This window comes from Pituophis catenifer, unplaced genomic scaffold, assembly GCF_029215685.1.
Source record: "Pituophis catenifer annectens isolate HBS135680 unplaced genomic scaffold, rPitCat1.0.hap2 SCAF_7, whole genome shotgun sequence".
NCBI classification, from domain to species: Eukaryota; Metazoa; Chordata; class Lepidosauria; order Squamata; family Colubridae; genus Pituophis; species Pituophis catenifer.
This window is the reverse complement of record NW_027256887.1, coordinates 73,234,263-73,245,911: the sequence shown is the minus strand read 5'-3', so window position 1 is coordinate 73,245,911 and position 11,649 is coordinate 73,234,263.

Below are 11,649 nucleotides of genomic sequence, written 5' to 3'. Positions count from 1 at the left end.
ATTGTTAGTTTGTTGATTTCCTGATGAATATTCCCAAATGGACGCTTCCAGTCAATGGTTTCTTCTTTTCCACTGGAGAATTTCCTTCCTTCAGAGATACCTCATTCAATGCATTAAGAGGTCTGTGATTTTTAGGTAGGGCCAACTAATGGTTCTTCACAACCATCACACTGTAAATACTTGAAGAACATAGTGCTCTTTGGCTTTTTGGTGATCAGGAAAATCTCCAGGCTACTTCCATGAGGCAGAACGTCTTTCCACTTTCCATCACTATTTTAAAGGAATGCAAATTGCACCTACAAAGATTCAGCTGCTTTGTTCCCCAATCACACACTGCCAGGTGTGCCCCAATTGGGTTTTCACCGTGCTAATTAAAACTTTGAAGAAAACTCACAGTTTTTCAGATTTACTTCCTCCTCTTTCTCCTTTGTGCTCTCTTGTGGTTTTTTCCTTTCTTAACTGCTTAGGGATTAGCTTCCCCTACTTACTTTTTCATCCCCACTGCTAGGAATTTCACAGCAATTCTTGCAAAGATTACATTGACTTTCAGATAAAAAAACGGAGTCTCAGCCTACCACAGCTCACCAACATGCAAGGTGGAAGAGTTCCCCCCCCCCTTTAGGCAAAACCTAAGGAGCTTTCTGGGAAAGAAATCAATGTCCTTCCATAGAACAGGCTATTCCCACCCAACTACCCCTGCGGCTTCTCTAGCTCCAACCCCAGATGCTGGACAGTGTGGCAATGTCAAGGTCAGAGAACTGCTGTGAAAATATGAATCCCTGTTGTCAGTACAACATAATGCATTGATTTCCTTCACTTTCCATCACCCAGCAGCTTTCTTTCTGAAGAATGCAAATATTTGTGGCATGAATGGTAGAAGTTATTCACATGAGGTGGATGCATCCAATGCTGGGCTCCAGCAGGATAGGATAAGATTGGAGAGGAGAGGAGAGGAGGGAGGGGAGGGGAGGGGAAGGGAAGGGAAGGGAAGGGAAGGGAAGGAAAGGGAAGGGAAGGGAAGGGAAGGGAAGGGAAGGGAAGGGAAGGGAAGGGAAGGGAAGGGAAGGGAAGGGAAGGGAAGAGCTTTATTTGGCCAAGTGTGATTGGACAAACAAGGAATTTGTCTCCAGTGCAGAAGTTCTCAGTGTACATACGAACAACAAAGCAATAGGAGAAGGTAGTAGGAAAGATGAAAAGGATAATAGTAATGCAGCCATACTACATGGGTAGCAGCATACTACAACCTTAGGCATAAGAGAGTGCTGTGGGAATTAGGTGTGTCGTACATGCAAAGCAATTGAGTAATAATAATCATAATGCTACCAGTAAGAGGGGAGTAGTAGAGAAGATGAGAAGGATAATAATAATAATAATAATAATAATAATAATAATAATAATAATAATAATGATAATAATACAGCCATACAATATAGGTGAATATACCTAGATGTAAGATAGTATTGTAAGGATTAGATCTTCAGCAGAGGGATGGCATGAGGGAAAAAAACTGTCCCTATGTCTAGTTGTAATGCCTTATAGCAGCATCCCGAGGGGAGGAGTTGAAACAGTTTATATCCAGGATGTGTCTGTAGTTGTTTTATCAGCCCTCCTTCTGATCTGTGCAACATAAAAGGTCGTCCTATGGAAGGCAAACTGGTTGCAAATGTTTTTTCTGCAGTCCTATCCATTGGAGTCTGTACTTTTCCTAGTTGCTGTACCAAATCAGACAGTTATAGATGTAAAAATGACAGATTCAGTAATTCCTCTGTAGAACTGTATCAACAGCTCCCAGGACATCCAATGCTGGACTCCAGTGGTATATGGCTGGATGCACTTGTAACGTCTACAACCTTACACAATTCCAGGAATTTCTCACCACCCTGATCCGGGTTGGAAGAAAAGTATGACCAGACACAGCTTGACTTTTTGTTAAGTTCTGCTGATGTGCTCACATTTCCAAATCATGTGGATTCTGTACTATATTTTTCTTGGTGGGTCTCCAACTCTGAGTTTTAGCTGTATGATATGAAAAAAGGCATTTGTTAACTATCACCGGGCTGGAGAAGTTAGGTAATCTGCCATGCTGCTTCCCTGCTTTCATTATGGGGTAAAATAGAAATCCAGTTTGCTTTAGTAATATCGAGAATGATGTTTTGACGACATGAGGATTTTGGAGGATACATATAGGCTTCTGGTTATAGGCTTTGCCACTTAGCCATTGTAGGAAACTTACTACATAGGGTTTTTTGGTATAGCCCAACATGTATCCTCCAAAATCCTCATTAAGTCATTTGCTAGTCTTGATGTTTTTCAGGGTTGTCCACAGAGTGCTTAACAAAAAGTCAAAATGATAGCCGTGGCACACATAAAAACAGTTTTTTTGATCATCTGTCTTTACTTTTTTTACAAGCATACCTGAAATGTTTATTATTTCAAATTAACTTTAATGGAATCCTTCACAAAGAACATCATCACCTTTCACTCCTTAAGGGATTTTGAATCCTTACATTCTATCTCTTAGTTCCTGGTTTAATTATTTGGAAGGATTTATTTTTCAGGTAAAAACAACAACCAATTTTGATCTAATGTAAAGGTTTACAATTAAGCTAATTCTCTTTTCTTTCTTTCTTCCCCCAGCCCATTTGCTAGGCTCTCCAAGTAACAGTAACAGAGTTGGAAGGGACCTTGGAGGTCATTTAGTCCAACCCCCTGCTCAGGTAGCAGACCTATACGAGGGATTCGAACCACCAACCTTTCTGATCGGCAAGCTCAGCGTTTTAGCCACTGAGCCACTTCTACACATTTCCTCTAATAAATGAACCCCAAACCCAAATATATTTTGGAATATGGCTGCTTTATTCCTTTATCTTGAAATAGTTTACTAAATAAAATAGAAAGATTGGGATGCCATCGTTATATTTTGTAACTACTGACATCATCCACAATAAAAGAGGTGGATGAAAATTTTACAAGCTGGAAGTTCTGGACTGTAAAGAGTTATTTCTAAGTTCATTGCTCTACAGGGAGTTGCATGGTATTTTATACTTTGTTTGTATATGTATTATTCAGAGAGCAAGCCAAGACTCACTGTTAAATCAACAATACTTCATTTTGACTATGAGAGAAGTCACATAGTGCTGTGAAATGTGGCTTAAAGTTTAGCTAAGGTCTTGCTAAAAGGCTGCCTTGTGAAAGATTCACAAGCTGTGTTGAGATGAGATGATTAAGTCTAAAATCATGAGGTAGTAGTGGACATGTGCTACCATCATCTCAGGGCATACATATTTTCTAACCACCATTTTAGATTTTCAGAAAGCAGACTCTTTTTTAATCCACTAAAAGCAAATGCAAGGTGATGGCCACTGAGGTTCAAATTGCACAAGGTAAGTCTAAAACTCAATTAAAAAGTTGTACATAATCAAAGCAAAGATTGCAGTGTGCATGTACTTTTTAGCTTCCAGTATCATGCAAAGCAACAGAGCTGGAGGAGAGATCAGTGTTAACTCTGGTCAATGTAGAATGTTTTGAAAAGTCCTATCATTTGTTTTTGTACATTCATTGTTGTATGTTCACCATTTTGCACATTCAAGAACTAATGGGAGTGATGAATGAATGTTAGCGAACATGTGTCCCAGATGACTAGTAAAAGGGTGTGATCATCAAATTACTGAAGAAGAGCGAATACGACCAATTGTAATGATTGTATAGCCACCATTCTCCTTTCAGACTCTGGAAGGTCTTACACATCATCCTAACTAGGCAACTATCAGATACAATGAACAAGCAATTATGATAGATGATCATATAATGAACAAATCTTTATAGTACAAAACAACATTGAACACAACTTTGATTTCCAATGGATACTTCCAATAAACTATGTCACTTTAGAAAAAAGCTTTTAACAGAGTAACAGAGTTGGGAAATGATCTTGGAGGTCTTCTAGATGAGCCCTCTGCTCAAGCAGGAGAGACCCTATACCACTTCAGACAAATGGCTGTCCAATCTCTTCTTAAAAACCTCCAGTGATGGAGCACCCATGATTTCTGGAGGCAAACCATTTCACTGATTAATTGTTCTCACTGTCAGGAAATTTCTCCTTAGTAGGTTGGATCTTTGATAGGATGCATAATGAGAAATATCAAAATCATATCTCTTAATGCTTAGTTAATATTTTTCCAAAACCCATTTCTGAACTTCAGTTGCCCCATGAAAACTGATCATGGTATCATAGATGTCTTCACTACCAGCTCTGGAGCATGGCCAGACCAGGGGTGAAATGCTCCCGGTTCGGACTGGCTCGGGCGAGTAGGTAGCGATGGTGGCGGGCAGTTCGGAGAACCAGTAACAAAAATCCCTTCCCCCCCAGCCTCCAGCTTGCTTACCTTCGCACGCCTGCCTTGCTTTGCTTGCTGTAATCCCTGCAATCTATTGCATCAGCAAGCAACTGAATCTCCCTGCCTGCAATCAAGCTCATCGGTGAGCAGCTCTTTCTGCCTGCCTGCCTGCCTGCTTGCCTTGTCCTGGTAAGTTTTTTCCCCTTTGGGAGCTTTAAAAAAAAAGTTAATTGGGTTTTTTTTTAGTTGTTCTTTTTTTAGACCTAGCCATTTAAAGTTTAGGAAGTTTTAAATTTAGCTGGTTTTATATAAAAATAAAAATAAAATAAAATAAAATAATATTTGTGCAGCTTTCTGAGATTTAGGGTGTTTCTGTAGTGTTTCACTCTAACTAAACAAACACACAAAATCTCACAAAGCTGTATGTGGAATCTTGTGTATGTAAAGTGTGAAAGTTGGTTTTTTGGACTTTTTGTGGCTGTGTGAGGTTCCTGCTTGTTGCAGGGGCTATTTTGGGTCTAGCACAGCTGCTTTTACCTTGTGGGTGAGCCAGTTGTGTTGTGTTGTGTTGTGTTGTGTTGTGTTGTGTTGTGTTGTGTGTGTGTAAAGTGTGAAAGTTGGTATCTTGGGCTTTTTGTGCCTGTGTGAGGTTCCTGCTTGTTGCAGGGGCCATTTTGGGTCTAGCACAGCTGCTTTTACATTGTGGGTGAGCCAGTTGTGTTGTGTTGTGTTTTGTAGGTTAAAAAAGGGCAAAGAAGTGATGTCAACTTGGCCACACCCACCTGACCAACAAGCCACACCCACCCAGTCACCTGACCACTAAGCCCTGCCCACTAATTAAGTCACGCCCACAGAATCGGTAGCGAAAATTTTTAGATTTCACCCCTGGGCCAGACTACATTCTTTCTGCAATCCTGTTCTTTCTGCGTATAGACTTTATAAGGAGGATAAGGAGGAATTTAGTCTTATGGATATGGAATTCACAAATGATATAGCCTTGCTAGCTGCATATCCACAGGATATGGGTAGTAATCTGGAAAGGGAAGCAAAATTGAGCTAAGCAGTGAAAAAATGAAAGCCATGCAAGTGAATAATGCTTAAGGGTATGCATTAATGGTTGTTGGATTAAGACATCCATTTATTATTCACACTTTTCCTTTGCTTGGATTATATGTTTTAGATAGTTTCCCCTAATATATGTACTATTGCATCCAAATTTCCATAACATATTATTTTAGACAGTCAACCTTAGCACACATATTTTTTTTGGCCAAATATTAACTTCCTTGCAGGAATATGAGAAAAGAATGAAAAATACAAGCAAATTTCATTCCTTGCTCCTCAACTGAAGCACGGTACAAACGTTTTGTGGGTTGATTTCTTTTCTTGGAAGTTTAGGCTGGGGACCCCAGTTCCTCAACACCTCCTTGACTAAATGAAGATTTCTAAAAAGAAAGAGAGTGAATAGGAGGAAGGAAGGAAGGAAGGAAGGAAGGAAGGAAGGAAGGAAGGAAGGAAGGAAGGACAGAATAACAGAGTTGGAAGGGATCTTAGTCCAAGTCCCTGCTCAAGCAGGAGACCCTATACCATTCCAGACAAGTGGCTGTCCAGTCTCTTCTTAAAAGCCTCCAGTGATGGAGCACCCATAACTTCTGAAGGCAAGCCGTTCCACTGGTCAATTGTTCTCACTGTTAAGAAATTTCTCCTCAGTTCTCTCCTTAACAAGGCTTAAGAGCCTTGGTGGTGCAGCAGACTAAAGCGCTGTTAAGTAGCACCAGCTGCCTGCAATTACTGCAAGTTCAAATCTCACCAGGCTCAAGGTTGACTCAGCCTTCCATCCTTCCGAGGTAGGTAAAATGGGGACCCAGATTGTGGGGGCAATAAGCTGACTTTGTATAAAAAAGAACATTGCTTAGGGGGGGGCGAAAGCCCTACTAAGCAGGTAAATACAAAAGTATGAAGACTATTGCTTCACGCATTGTAAGCCGCCCTGAGTCTCCGGAGAAGGGCGGCATATAAATCGAACAAACAAACAAACAAACAAACAAACAAACAAACAAACAAACTAGTTTCCATCCATTGTTTCTCATCTTGCCTTCTGGTGCGTTGGAAAATATTTTTGTGGCAGTCCCTCAAATATTGGAACACTGCTATCATGTATCAGGAAGGAAGGAAGGAAGGAAAGAAGGAAGGGAGTGAGTGAGTGAGTGAGATGGGGAGGTAGCAAGGAAGAAAGAAAGGAAGGAAGGAAGGAAGGGAGGGAGGGAGGGAGGAAGGAAAGAAAGAAAGAAAGAAAGAAAGAAAGAAAGAAAGAAAGAAAGAAAGAAAGAAAGAAAGAAAGAAAGAAAGAAAGAAAAAGAAACTCTGAAGCTATTGGTGGGTAGTTAGTTTGTCCCAACAATAATGGCTGAATCTACTCAGAAGATTCCATTGCCTTCCTCCCTAGGTAAAGCATAACCTGCTTAACGGTGGAGGTCACAGTACATTCAGGGTAATAGAACAGCTGCTTCAGCAATAAATAGGATCCAACCTAGTTTTATAAATAAAGTTTTTGTTCTATCTTTCCTGGTTTCTCATCAGTAAGACTCAGTTATGTAATGTATTACTAGCCTCAGCACTGGGTCTCTAATTATACATCTTGATATGGTATCACTTTTCCTGACTAACAAACACATTTTATTTAAAAGTATAAGCTTTTGTGAGCAGCAGCTCACTTGATCAGATGCATAGAATGGGTAGACAATCACAGGACTTAAACTGGAGTGAGATGGAAGGGGAAGAAGGGAGGAGAAGAGGGGTTAGTTATGCAGATATAGTTTTCATGTGAGAGAAGTTACAATTACCTTATTAATTAACAATTGCACTGTGCATATCTAGCATATACTGCCAAGTCTGTTAGGATATGGTTTGAGCCTAACTAGTTGTCCAGGCAATATATGTGTACTGTAACTTTAATCTGTAAATGTATTATGTTACTTTAAAGTTGTAATGCTGTACATTACATTGTACATTGTAATGCTGAGTCATGCTGTAATTAAGTAATAACTGGTTGTTAGAGTATTTAAGCAAGGTACTGTAACATATTCAGTTTGATGATGAAGCTGATATGATATGCTACCAGAGTATGATATGCTACCATTGAGAGGAATTGCTATCTGTAATCATCGTTTGATGGATCTGCTACCATCGTGGTTTGTGAACCAGAGTGAGTTTGTTATTCTAACCAACTAATGTCTGTTTGGTAAGAAGATATCTGTAACTACTGGACTGATTTACTGGCAAAGACTTGGAATTTGTTTAAAGACTATGAGACTGTTTTTCTACTATAAAGTAAGCTTTTGATAAACCAGTTTGCATAACTCTTATTCATTGCTCTCAGCAACGTTTCTCTGTGCGCTACGCTCTGCTGGTTGGTAACACAACACCACTATCCTTAACATTGTCTATGGAAATTCTCAATCATCCAGGTCATGGTTGTCCCAAAGGTGCTTTTTCTTTGAAGACATTTCGCTTCTCATCCAAGAAGCTTTTTCAGCTCTGACTGGATGGTGGGGAATGGAAGGATTTATACTCCTTGCAGACAGCTGGTCGTATGCCTTCTTTTGGAACTGTTGAAAGGACTGTGTTGTAGATTGGAGATAGATGATGTTGAAACAAAACAACCACTTCATAAGTGCACGGCATAACATAGGAGAACAAACACATCAGGGCTAAATTCAGAAGTCCATCTGTATTTAAAAGACAAAGGCCACTCTTTTGAAGACAGCAAAATCCACACCGCTGGTTTGAAAGAGGAGTTAAAGAAGCCATCTTTGTCAAAACTGAACAGCCTCTCTCAACAGAGGGGGAGGGATATGACACCATCTATCTTCAATCTACAACACAATCCTTTCAACAGTTCCATAAAAAGGCTCAACACCCATTTGCACCACTCAGGTGACCCTGATGACACAGATAAACCTCCAGGTGGCCTTAACCACTCACTAAAAGAATGCAAATGACCAGCTGTCTGCAAGGAGTATAAATCCTTCCATTCCCCACCATCCAGTCAGAGCTGAAGAAGCTTCTTGGATGAGAAGTGAAACGTCTTCAAAGAAAAACCAGAAAGTCCAGTTGCCTCTTGAAAAAGCACCTTTGGGACATATACTGTCATCTTTCTTCATGAGATTTTGAAGTTGATCTTAAATGGAAAAATGGGGTTGGTCAAACAATTTTGGCACCTCCAGTACTATAATATTCTTGATTGGGACATTTCAATAAATTGAGGTATGCTAAAGGATCAAAAAGTCCTCTGATTCTTCATTACAGCATGAGGGAATAAGATCAAATTGTCATCTCATTTAGTTTCGATTGGTCCCACTGGAAAAATGAGAAGGGAGAGATTCCAATACAAATCCTCAACTTATGATCGCAATCGATACAGAACCTTCCATTGCTAAACAAGGCAGTTGTTAAGTGAGTCATCACCAATTTTATGACATTTTGCCATGATTGTTAAATGAATCATCCCAGTTATTAATTACATGGTCATTAAATGAATCTGGAAGTCATTGGAAAGGTCATAACCACAGAGACACTGTGATGGTTGCAAGTGTGAGGATTGTCCATCAGTCACTTTTTTTCAGTGCCATCATAACTTCAACTGATCACTAAACAAATGGTTGCAAGTTGTACAACTCTTCTAAGGATCTCTTCAACCATGACTCCCAGTTTGCACGTAAGGACTTTTTAAATCTTTCTTACATCTTGGAAGAAAATTAGATAACTCCTTCTCCCTCACTACCTTCCCTTATTCTGACTATTGACAACCACTGACAATTTCTGTTCCAGTGAGGCTGCCTCATAAACTTTGAAGAATCTTCACCTCACCTTCGCCTCTAAGATAAACTGGAGAATGCTGAGGCTCCTCTATAAAGCTGCCATTACTTAACGACTCTGCCACTAAGGCTTTATCTTACTTCATATTATTAGACAGATCCCTGAAACAATTTGCATGCATGAACAGATGATTTTACTTCTACAGTAAAAGAACATTATGTAGCTTGCCAAGACCCAGTCAGAATATATGGTTTTGTGACAGGAGCCTTTGTAAATGCCAATAACTAGTGGTTGAGGTACTCTTATAACTGCGCACAGCATTGGAACAATATTCTTACAAAGAACATTAATGAAAATAGGGCTGCTATACTAAATGTATCTCATGTAGTCTCCTTCTTCTTTCTGTTCCTTATGGTCACTTTTCTCTTCCTATAAAGGTAAAGATGTGCTAGTTTTTTCCGGCTCTAGGGGCAGTGCTCATCTCCATTTCTAAGCTGAGGAGCCAGCGCTGTCTGAAGACGTCTCCATGGTCATGTGGCCGGGAATGACTAATTGCCAAAGGCACACGGGGCGCTGTTACCTTCCCAACAAAGGTGGTCCCTATTTTTCTACTTTCATTTTTTACGTGCTTTCGAACTGCTAGGTTGGCAGAACAACTAACAGAAGAAGTACTGGGACAAGTAACGAGAGCTCACTCTGTTACGTGGCATTAGGGCAGGGGTTTGCAACCTTAAGCACTCAAAGAGCCATTTGGATCTATTTTCCACAGAAAACAAAACACTGGGAGCCACAAAACCTGGGTGGGCATGGCCAACTCGATGTCACTCACTTCTACCAGTCACATGACCCCTTAGCCATGCCTACCCAGCCGGTCATTAGGGCAGAGAACCAGTTGTTAAAAAACACCGGGAACCACAAAATCCTTTTCACATATCTCTCTCTCCCCTCCCTCCCTCTCTCCTCTCTCTCCCCCTCTCTGTATCTCTCTGTCTCTGCCCTGGCCGCTTCTCCATCCCCTGCCATTTTCAGGCCAGGTGAGGAGTGACTGGGAGGGGAGGGCGAGGGCTGGGGCCAGCCAGTGGTGGGATCACCCAACAGGGAGCCACAGCAAAGGGCCCAAAGAACCATATGTGGCTCCGGAGCCACAGGTTGCTGACCTCTGCACTAGAGATTCAAACTGCTGAACTGCCGATCTTCTAATCGACAAGCTCGGTGTCTTAGCCACTGAGCCACCGTGTCTGTCTTCCTATACAGCTCTGTAAATGGCTATCCCGAGAAAAACCTATTTAAACCACTTGATCTAAGGAAGATATTTTGGTTTAGTGGCTAAGGCACTTGCTTAGAAGCTAGAAGACTATGACTCTTTGCCCTGCCTTTAACATGGATGCCAACTGGATGAGTTTTGTCTAGTTACTTGCTCTCATCTCTAGGAAGAAATTACTGGCAAGTTGCTTCTGAAAATGTTTATCAAGAAACTTCAAGAACTTATTTTTGTAGTTACCAGGAGTAAGGATGGTCTTGATGGACCATGACAATCCAAGTGAAAGTTTCTACCTTAACTATCTTCACAATGGGGGAAAGATACCTCCTACTTCCAAAGATTGTCACTTTTGTCATCCCACAGTGATTTTGGTCCAGTAGCAATACATCTTGAGTTTCTTTTCTTTTTCCCCTTCTCAGCCAAACAGATCAACTGCCATTAGTTGGTTCTTTGATGGACCTGAAAAAACTCCAGACTAATCTATGAGCCACACAGGAAACTCCTCAGGAATCTGACCCAAGTCATGCCTTATTCAATCACAAGATTCACAGAGGGGGAAAAGTGCCATTTCACAGCCAGTGGAGACTTTGATCTATCATTGTTTTGCAGATGTCTGAGAGCCCACATAGCGTCAATGCTAGGCTTGACACCATACCAAGATCCTGGCTCAGCTTGATACATTGTTTTGGAAATATTTATAAATATTATGATTTTTTAAAAAGAAAATAAAAGCTGACTCTCCACAATTTATAGAAAACCAGGGCTGTCCCAAGTTATTTTATTGTTTGGCTTCCACATGACTAAGAATTCAATCTTAAATCAACATCGATAACTAGATGATGTTCATATGACACATCAGAGATAAAATACAAGATACAAACTGCTTTGTCTTTATTGGCAATCCCACCCTCAGCACCTGCCTAATGGTAGGATTAGCCTTAAACAATTGTTTAGAAAAGTCCCAGTTGTGAAGATGGATTTTTTTTTCTTTTAATAATATCTGATCTCTAATCACAGTGAAGTACAACTCAGGGTTTGTTTGTTTTTTCATTGTAAAAGTAATTACGTTCTTATCTTCCGAACAGATTAGACTAAACGTAAATAGTTGAATTGATCAGATTATCAGTCTGGAATGATTCTCATTCTGATCTCTCATTTGAGATTGCAGAGAAAATTAAATCAAGAATTAACACAGTTTAATTGAGGTTGCAAACCTTTATGTAACTTAGTTGG